Source organism: Octopus bimaculoides, chromosome 19, assembly GCF_046866305.1.
Source record: "Octopus bimaculoides isolate indiv1 chromosome 19, ASM4686630v1, whole genome shotgun sequence".
NCBI lineage: Eukaryota > Metazoa > Mollusca > Cephalopoda > Octopoda > Octopodidae > Octopus > Octopus bimaculoides.
Window position 1 is genome coordinate 24,508,982 of NC_142946.1, and position 8,251 is coordinate 24,517,232.

An 8,251-nucleotide genomic window follows, 5' to 3' on the forward strand; every position below is an offset into this window, starting at 1 on the left:
TCTAATCGATGAACAGGGATGTAGTCTGCTCGAACCCGAAAGGATGTGTGGGGCCTTTCAACAGCACTTTGCTCGACTGTTCGGTGCGAGCGGTGAGTCGGAACGCAGGATGGACTTCACTGCCTACCTGACCGGCCTGCCGCGGCTCTCGGCGGGAGAGGCAGAGTGTTGTGAGGGTCCCATCACAGCTGCTGAAGTAAGGGATGCTATGGCGGGCTGCGCGAGGGATAAGTCACCTGGATTGGATGGTCTACCCTACGAGCTGTATTGTCAAATGCCAGACTTGTTTGGCGACCTCTTGGCATCAGTCTACTGCAACTGGCAACAAAACGGGAGAATTCTCGGTTTCGTGAGCCGAGGTGCAGTGACATTGCTGAAGAAAGACCCAAACAAGGGGAATTTTATAGATAATTTCAGGCCCATCACTCTGCTCAACGCAGATTTGAAAATTTGGGCCAAAGTAATAGCCGAGAGGTTGGCGCTTATCATCGATAAACTGGTCGACAGGGCGCAAACATGCGCCGTGCCGGGCAGAAGTATCCATGACAACCTCCACCTCATGCGCTACATCATGGACAGGGTAGTTAAGGATCCTGGCATGGGTGGGGCGCTGATCAATTTAGATCAATCTAAAGCCTTCGATAGGGTCGACCATCGATACCTAGCGGCCGTCCTCAGGGCAGCTGGCTTTGGTCCCGTCTTCCGCGGTTGGATCGCTGCCTTGTATAGCGGCATCCGATCGGTAATACGGGTAAACGGTCACCTGTCAAAACCGTTCGACATCACGCGTTCGGTCCGTCAGGGATGTCCCCTGTCGGCGCTTCTGTATGTATTGACGATCGAACCACTACTGCGGAAGCTGGCGACACTGAGGGGTATCCCACGAGAGCTGGGTTGCGGGACGAGCGTGTCTGCATATGCGGACGATGTCACCGTCATAGTGTCGAGCGAAAAGCACGTCGAGATGCTAGGCGAGACACTTAAAGAATACGAAACGGTGACAGGAGCAAAAATTAACCCGGAAAAATCAGTGGGTTTGTTACTCGGCACCTGGAGAAGCAAGCCCATACCGTCCAACAGTGACTCCGTAGTGGGACGCTGGACGGACGGACCGGTTAAACTGCTCGGGGTCTGGTTCAGTCCGGACCTCCAAATGGATAAGAACTGGGACGAGATCACCAGTAGAGTGATCAAACTCAGCCAAACATGGGCTGAGAGAAAGTTATCTCTAAAAGGCCGGGCGGAGGTGGCTAATGTGTATATCGCATCAGTCATCGATTACCGCCTGACCGTCGTGCCTTGTCCCGATGCCACCATCACGAAACTAGAACGCATACTTTTCCGCTTTCTGTGGAAGGGTGGCGTTCCGATGGTGAGGCGACCCATTTGCTGTCAACAACCGTTACGTGGAGGACTGGGGATGCCGTGGTTAATGATGCGCAGACATGCGCTGAGACTGCGGCATCTCTGGAACTTCATTGACGACGGTGAACAGGTGTGGGCGCCGTTTGTGAGGCACGCCTTCCCGCAGCTCGTCTCACTCACCGAACTGCAAACATGGATCAGGAAGAGACCGAAACTGGGCGATTGGCACCGCGAGTGTCGCCAAGCTCTACAACAACTCTGCCGTCCGGGATCAAACTTGTGCAGCTTCCAAACGACCAATGCGTTCTATAGAGGACTAGTGGAGGGGAGGTCTGACGACACTCTCGGGGCAAACCTGGGTGTCGACGAGAAATTCCTAACCCGCCTTTTCAAGACGACGTTCGGGCCGGGGCCTATGGATAATTTCCAGAGATCTCTGGCTTGGCAATGCTATCGAGACGCACTACCAGTTCGAGAGAAGATCTACAGACACGGTTCGAAAACCACCGGACCGACCTGCCCGAGATGCGGTCAGAGCGACGAAACCGTTCTGCACGCACTCGTACAGTGTCCAGATATTTCAGAGCTGTGGACCTTCGTCGAACGGCTGTTGTCGCGTGTGGGACGAGCCCACTTATCAGCCGAGTCTATCGTGAATATTGTTCCGCCACCTTCCTTTAAACGGGAAGGAAAAACGGTTTTTGTAACACTGATAGCTATGGCAAAAGAATGCGTGTGGTGGACGCGTTTGAAAGGTCTACAAACAAACACTTTCCTCTCTGGTCAGTCCCTCGTCAATTTTTTCAAGTACCACTTGAAAAGGAGGATGAGGATAGAGAGGAAGGTGTTGTCGAATGAAAGCTTCAATAAAAAATGGGTAAATGTGGCAAGAATGGTAAGAATGAAAGACGACACCATTTTAAGCATAGACTTGTAACAAAAAGAGACAAAAAGAGAGAAGGTACTTACTTTCATGTACCTTTTAAAAAAAAAGCCTGAGGTGACCACGGTCTTTTCCGTAGGCTTTTCTCTCCACGGATAAACCTAATCTGTTCCCCGTTTTTTACATCGACTGTGATACACGATCCCTATTGATCGCCCCTCCCACCCACGTTTTTTTTTTCTTTTTTTTTTTCTTCCCGCGATCCCTTTTGATCCAAATTATCCCCCCCCCCCCAAGAAAAGCTCTACTTTGTAATTTGTCCATTTTCTGTATTTAGCCCTGTGTGGTTATAATAAAAAGATATCTATCTATCTATCTATCTATCTATCTATCTATCTATCTATCTAATCTATCTATCTATCTATCTATCTATCTATCTATCTATCTATCTATCTATATCTATATCTATCTATCTATCTATCTATCTATCTATCTATCTATCTATCTATCTATATATATATATATATATATGTTAATTCTCTAAATGAAGAATTAACAGTAACTGCACGATAAAGTGTAGTATATTGCCACTTAAGTGTGGCTGACCCCTAGGGGTGGATGTTACTGTTGCTTTTAGCCCCAGGAGGATATATATATATATATATATACATATATATACCTTTAGTCAGGATAAATGTTGTTATATGTTTATGAGATCCGAGCCATTGATGTGAAAACCCGAAAAATACTAACAAGCACACATAATTTCCACATAAACAGTGACGTAGACCGCCTCTATCTAAAATGAAGACAATGCGGCGGTGGCTTAACATCGATCCAAAATGCCTTTGAATGTCGTATCATATCCCTTCGGCAACATCTTTTAACTCGCCAAGTATCGAAGTGCGCCCCTTGACCAAGTTTGCATACATGAGGCTGATAACATTATAAGACTTGGAAGGTAGCTCCTCGAGCAACATTCCTTGTCTGATAACCTAGAATACATATCCAAAGAAGTCGTACGACTCTACCACAAGGTATCATCAGATGAAAGGATGATCCTACATGAGCAGAAGACTATGCATGGATATGTTAGTAGAAAGCTCCGAGATGATAGTAACGTTGATCATCTAAGCAGTCTATCATAGACCAACAGCTGGATTACTACCTCTCACTTTGAAGGGTATGCAAGAGAGGAACAGGAAATACCAACCAAATACCTGATGCACAAAAGGGACAGAGATGCTGGAAAATCAATAAAATGTGACAACCGATTCAGACTTTGTGGAGTTAATACCGAAGATATTACTCACATCATAAGCAGTTGTCCGAAAATGTTACCACGGTATTATCTGCCGATGAGACGTGATGTTGTAGCTTGGACACTCTATAATGAAATCCGTCGGAAGGATAACTCCGAGGAGAAAGAAATAAGAACCCACAGTATGGGAGAAGCCATAACCACTCATAATAGAAAAGAGTACTGATGGAATGCCTCAGTGAAGACTTCAATAAAATGTAAGCACAACAGACCTGATATAATGATCGAGGATAGAGAAAAAAAAAACTGTGTGGAAATTAGCAGCTCAGTGGATGTTAACATAAAGCTGAAGATCAGTGAAAAAGGGAATACCTACGCTGAACTATTGACAAATCTGCAGTTACTCTATCCAGATTACAAGTTCAGGTTTATACTTGTAATTATTAGGGCCTGGGATTTGTAACATACTTCCTAAATACCAATCTTGAGAAATTAGGCTCCCTCAAAATCAGAAAGGAGAAGGCTAATTCGAAGACAACAGATCCAATCCATCACTGGAACTGTAAAAATCTGTAAAACTTTCCACAAGTTTATCATTTAAATATATATGGGTATGTCTAGATATGCAACTATATGCATGAAAATACATACATGAAACAAAACATACAAATCTGCACACATACATACATACATACATACATACATGCATACATATGTACATACATACATACATACATGCATGCATACATACATACGTACATACATACATACATATGTACATACATACATACATGCATGCATACATACATACATACATACATACATACATACATATATTGTTGAGATTCCAATGAAGGACTCTTGGATCTCAGTTAGAAACCGGCTCTTTCTCTACTGGCAAGAAATCTTGAAATAAAACTGAACAATGACATACATACAAATATATGGTGGGCTTCTTTCAGTTTCCGACTACCAAATATACTCACTGGGATTTGATCGGCCCCGGGATATTGTAGAAAGCACTTCATGGTGCCTAATCACTTTTGTGCATGCATGTGTATGGTGTGTGTGTGTGTGTGTGTGTGTGTGTGTGTGTGTGTGTGTGTGTGTGTGTGTGTGTGTGTGTGTGTGTGTTATACTTTACGAGGGTTGCTGAAAAGTTCCTGACTTTGGGTTATTATGATTTTTTTCAACATATTTCCCTCTCAGATTCTCACATTTATTGCAGCGCTACTTCAGTTTTTCTGACCCCTGTAAAAGAACTCGGAAGTTTGGGCCTCCAACTAGGTCTTTCGCGATACTCTTAGAGCCAGGAACTTTTTAACTCCCTCTCGTGCATACGTGTGTGTTCTTATACATTTGTGTGTATGTGTACATGCGCGCGCAAAAGTATTGTCTTTAGAATTTGAAATACGTCACAAACACATTTGACTAATCTAAAGTTCGTATGTATATAGCTGCTGGCAGCAAACAACAAGAGCAACAAGTATAGGTAGCAACATAACATGCAAGATTAAAAGCTATGATACAGGGCAAGCAAACATATGACGTTTTATGTCACCCACACACCATGTTAGATGGTATTACAATATCTGCAGAGCTCTTTAGCTATTTTGAATATCTTCTGTATTTTCATATTTGCACAGTGATCTAGACTTCATCTTTCCACTGGGCATATTGATATGAGAACGAGAGAGTTCACAATCGCCTCACATTCGATGAAAGGTATTACTCTAACATCACATCAGAGTCTACGAGATAAGAGTCTTGTCATACGCTTGATAGACATCGGAGGAAGGGTGAAGCATTTTCACTATGGCTGTTGAGGTATGACGCAAGCCGGGCTAGTGAAATATCGCTACTTCCGTTGTTTCAGGTGAACGTGGCACTCCGTCGTTCACCACGACGAGGGTTCCAGTTGATCCAATCAAAGGAATCGCCTGCTCGTGAAATTAACGTGCAAGTAGCTGAACACTTCACAGACACGTGTACCCTTAACGTAGTTCTCGGGGAGATTCAGCGTGACACAGTGTGACAAGGCTGACCCTTTGAATTACAGGCACAACAGAAACAGGAAGAAAGAGTGAGAGAAAGTTGTGGTGAAGGAGTACAGCAGGGTTCGCCACCAACCCCTACCGGAGCCTGGTGGAGCTTTAGGTGTTTTCACTCAATAAACATTCACAACGCCCGGTCTGGGAATCGAAACCGCGATTCTACGACCGCTGCTATAACCACTGGGCCATTGCACCTCCACTAAAGGAGCACTCCGTCGGTTACAACGACGAGGGTCCCAGCTGATACGTTCAACGGAACAGCTTGCTCGTGAAATTAATGTGCAAGTGGCTGAGCAATTCACAGACACGTGTACCTCTAACGTAGTTCTCAGGGAGATTCAGCGTGAAACAGAGTGTGACAAGGCTGGCCCTTTGAAATACAGATATAACTCATTTCTGCCAGCTGAGTGGACTGGAGCAACGTGAAATTAAGTGTCTTGCTCAATGACACAACGCATCACCGGGAATTGAACTCACAACCTTACAATCGTGAGTCGAATGCCCTAACCACTAAGCCATGCTCCTTCACGCAGGTAAACGACATATGTAGAATACGGAGTAGACACTGTTCTCTGACTTGCTGTAGTGCTGAGCAGTTAGATATGGTTGTGAGCTTCATTGATTACCTATGAATGAACTTTTCCGAGCCACTAACGGACAAACTACTTTTGCGGCAGGTAGACTATTGCTGATATTTAGGAGTGAAATACCGTCACACCCGTGGCTTCAGGTGGTGTAGTAAGGTGCAGTATAGCGAGGAGTAGATGTTATTTTCCGGTTCCCCGTGTGCACGAAGCCATCAACTTCATTCATCATCAACAGAAGAAAATGTTAAGTTTAGGCAACTTTCTCTTCTGCATTCAATGTCAACGTTTCATTTGGTCGTTCTATTGTATTGTACCCTCTGTGTTCAGCCCTTCGTGGCTTAATAAAGAAATCTGTTTTTTATTTTTTTATTTATTTATATGTCTACTCTACTGATCAACGTTAAATTTGACGTTATATACAATATATATACACACACACACACACACACACACACACACACACTCTCTCTCTCTCTCTCTCTCTCTCTCACACACACACACACACACATACACATATATATATATATATATATATATATATATATATATACACACACATATATATATATACACATATATATATATATATATATATATATATATATATATATATATATATATATACAGAGATAGAGAGAGAGATAGAGAGAGAGAGAGAGAGAGAGAGAGAGAGAGGGGGGAAGATAGATAGATAGACACTTACATGCATACATACATACATACACACGTGCGTCTGTGTGTGTGTGTGTGTTTGTCTTCTGTGTGTGTGTGCATATATGCACGAGAATTGGATTTAAGCATTTTTCTTGTCTAAAGAAGTTCAACTTTTAATAAACTGTCTTTATGACGTCACAATACCGATTGTGTTTGTTTGGAGCTTTGACTGCTGGCATTTTCACTCTCCACCTTTCGCGGTGATTAGAGGTGATTAATATACGCAGGCCAGAAGATAGTGACAGAAACTTCTAAAGCTTAGTGAGAAATCGGCGTCACCTTCACCTTGCTTTTGATGTTAATGTTTTACTTCTTTCAATCGTGAAACTGCGGTCATGAAGGGGCACCGCCTTGAAGAAGTTTTAGTCGAATGAATCGATCAAGGACTTATTTTTTTTCTTAAGGCTGCTACTTATTCTATCGGTCTCTTTTGCTGAACCGCTAAGTTGGTGGATGTATGCACACTAGCATCGGTTATCAAGCGGTGGCGAGGAGACAAACACACACACACAAGCAAACTTCTTAATACACAGCCACGCCATGCATCTTTGAGTTCTTATACACTCCCTGTAATACCCTGGCTGCTACCATATTATAATTACAAGATGTCTTACGTAGTTAGGCACTTTCTGCACTGAAACGTGGATGTTCCAAAACGGGAAACATATACACCACACTCAATCCAATCACATTGTATATAGTGTCCTGTCCAACTGTATGATATTAAATAGTAATACTAATGATGAACAGAAAATATTGGTTACGCAACACATAGTCACACGTATGTTAACGGAATAGAGCTCTTATGATGGTGAGTATTTTAAATATCTATATGCTTGTTGCTATTAAAACGTTGAGCAACGTCTCAAGATATTTCTATAATACAGAAAAATAGATTCTCCAATAGCTGTTCGATATACTGCATATATCACAATTGTTGCGAACGCATGACCACATACATCTTTGGTTACATGTACATGTGTGTGTGTGTGTGTGTGTGTGTGTCTGTCTGTCTGTCTGTTGGTCTCATTCACTCAATCTATCACTCCTTTCTTTCTTTCTTTCTTTCTTTCTTTCTATCTTTCTTTCTGTCTTTCTTTCTTTCTTTCTTTCTTTCTTTCTTTCTTTCTTCCTTTCTTTTTTCTTTCTTCCGTTCTTTCTTTCTTTCTTTCTTTCTTTCTTTCTCTTTCTTTTTTATTTTGTCCCTCTCTGTTACCATCAGCCAAAACGCATTTCATTTCTCTCTATAAATTTATTGGATCGTTAGATAAATTTATTTCGTTTATTCTTTCAATTATTTTAATTCTTTCTTTTTTTTCCTTCAACAATTTCAACAAAGCAGCCAATAATATACTGTCAAACATTGTCCACGTATTCTGGCAACGTT

At 42.5% G+C, this 8,251-nt stretch overlaps 1 long non-coding RNA gene across 4 annotated transcripts in view; it reads left to right on the forward strand.

The window, feature by feature from the left end:
• The first annotated feature begins 7,008 nt into the window (after positions 1–7,008).
• Positions 7,009–8,251, forward strand: part of LOC106876430 (uncharacterized) — a 55,919-nt gene continuing 54,676 nt past the window's right edge. For 2 of the 4 annotated variants that reach the window (XR_008266260.2, XR_016245200.1), the window contains exon 1: positions 7,009–7,675. This is a non-coding gene — a long non-coding RNA (uncharacterized LOC106876430). The remainder of the gene's footprint in view (positions 7,676–8,251) is intronic. The other 2 variants (XR_008266258.2, XR_001410246.3) reach the window with 2 other exon arrangements.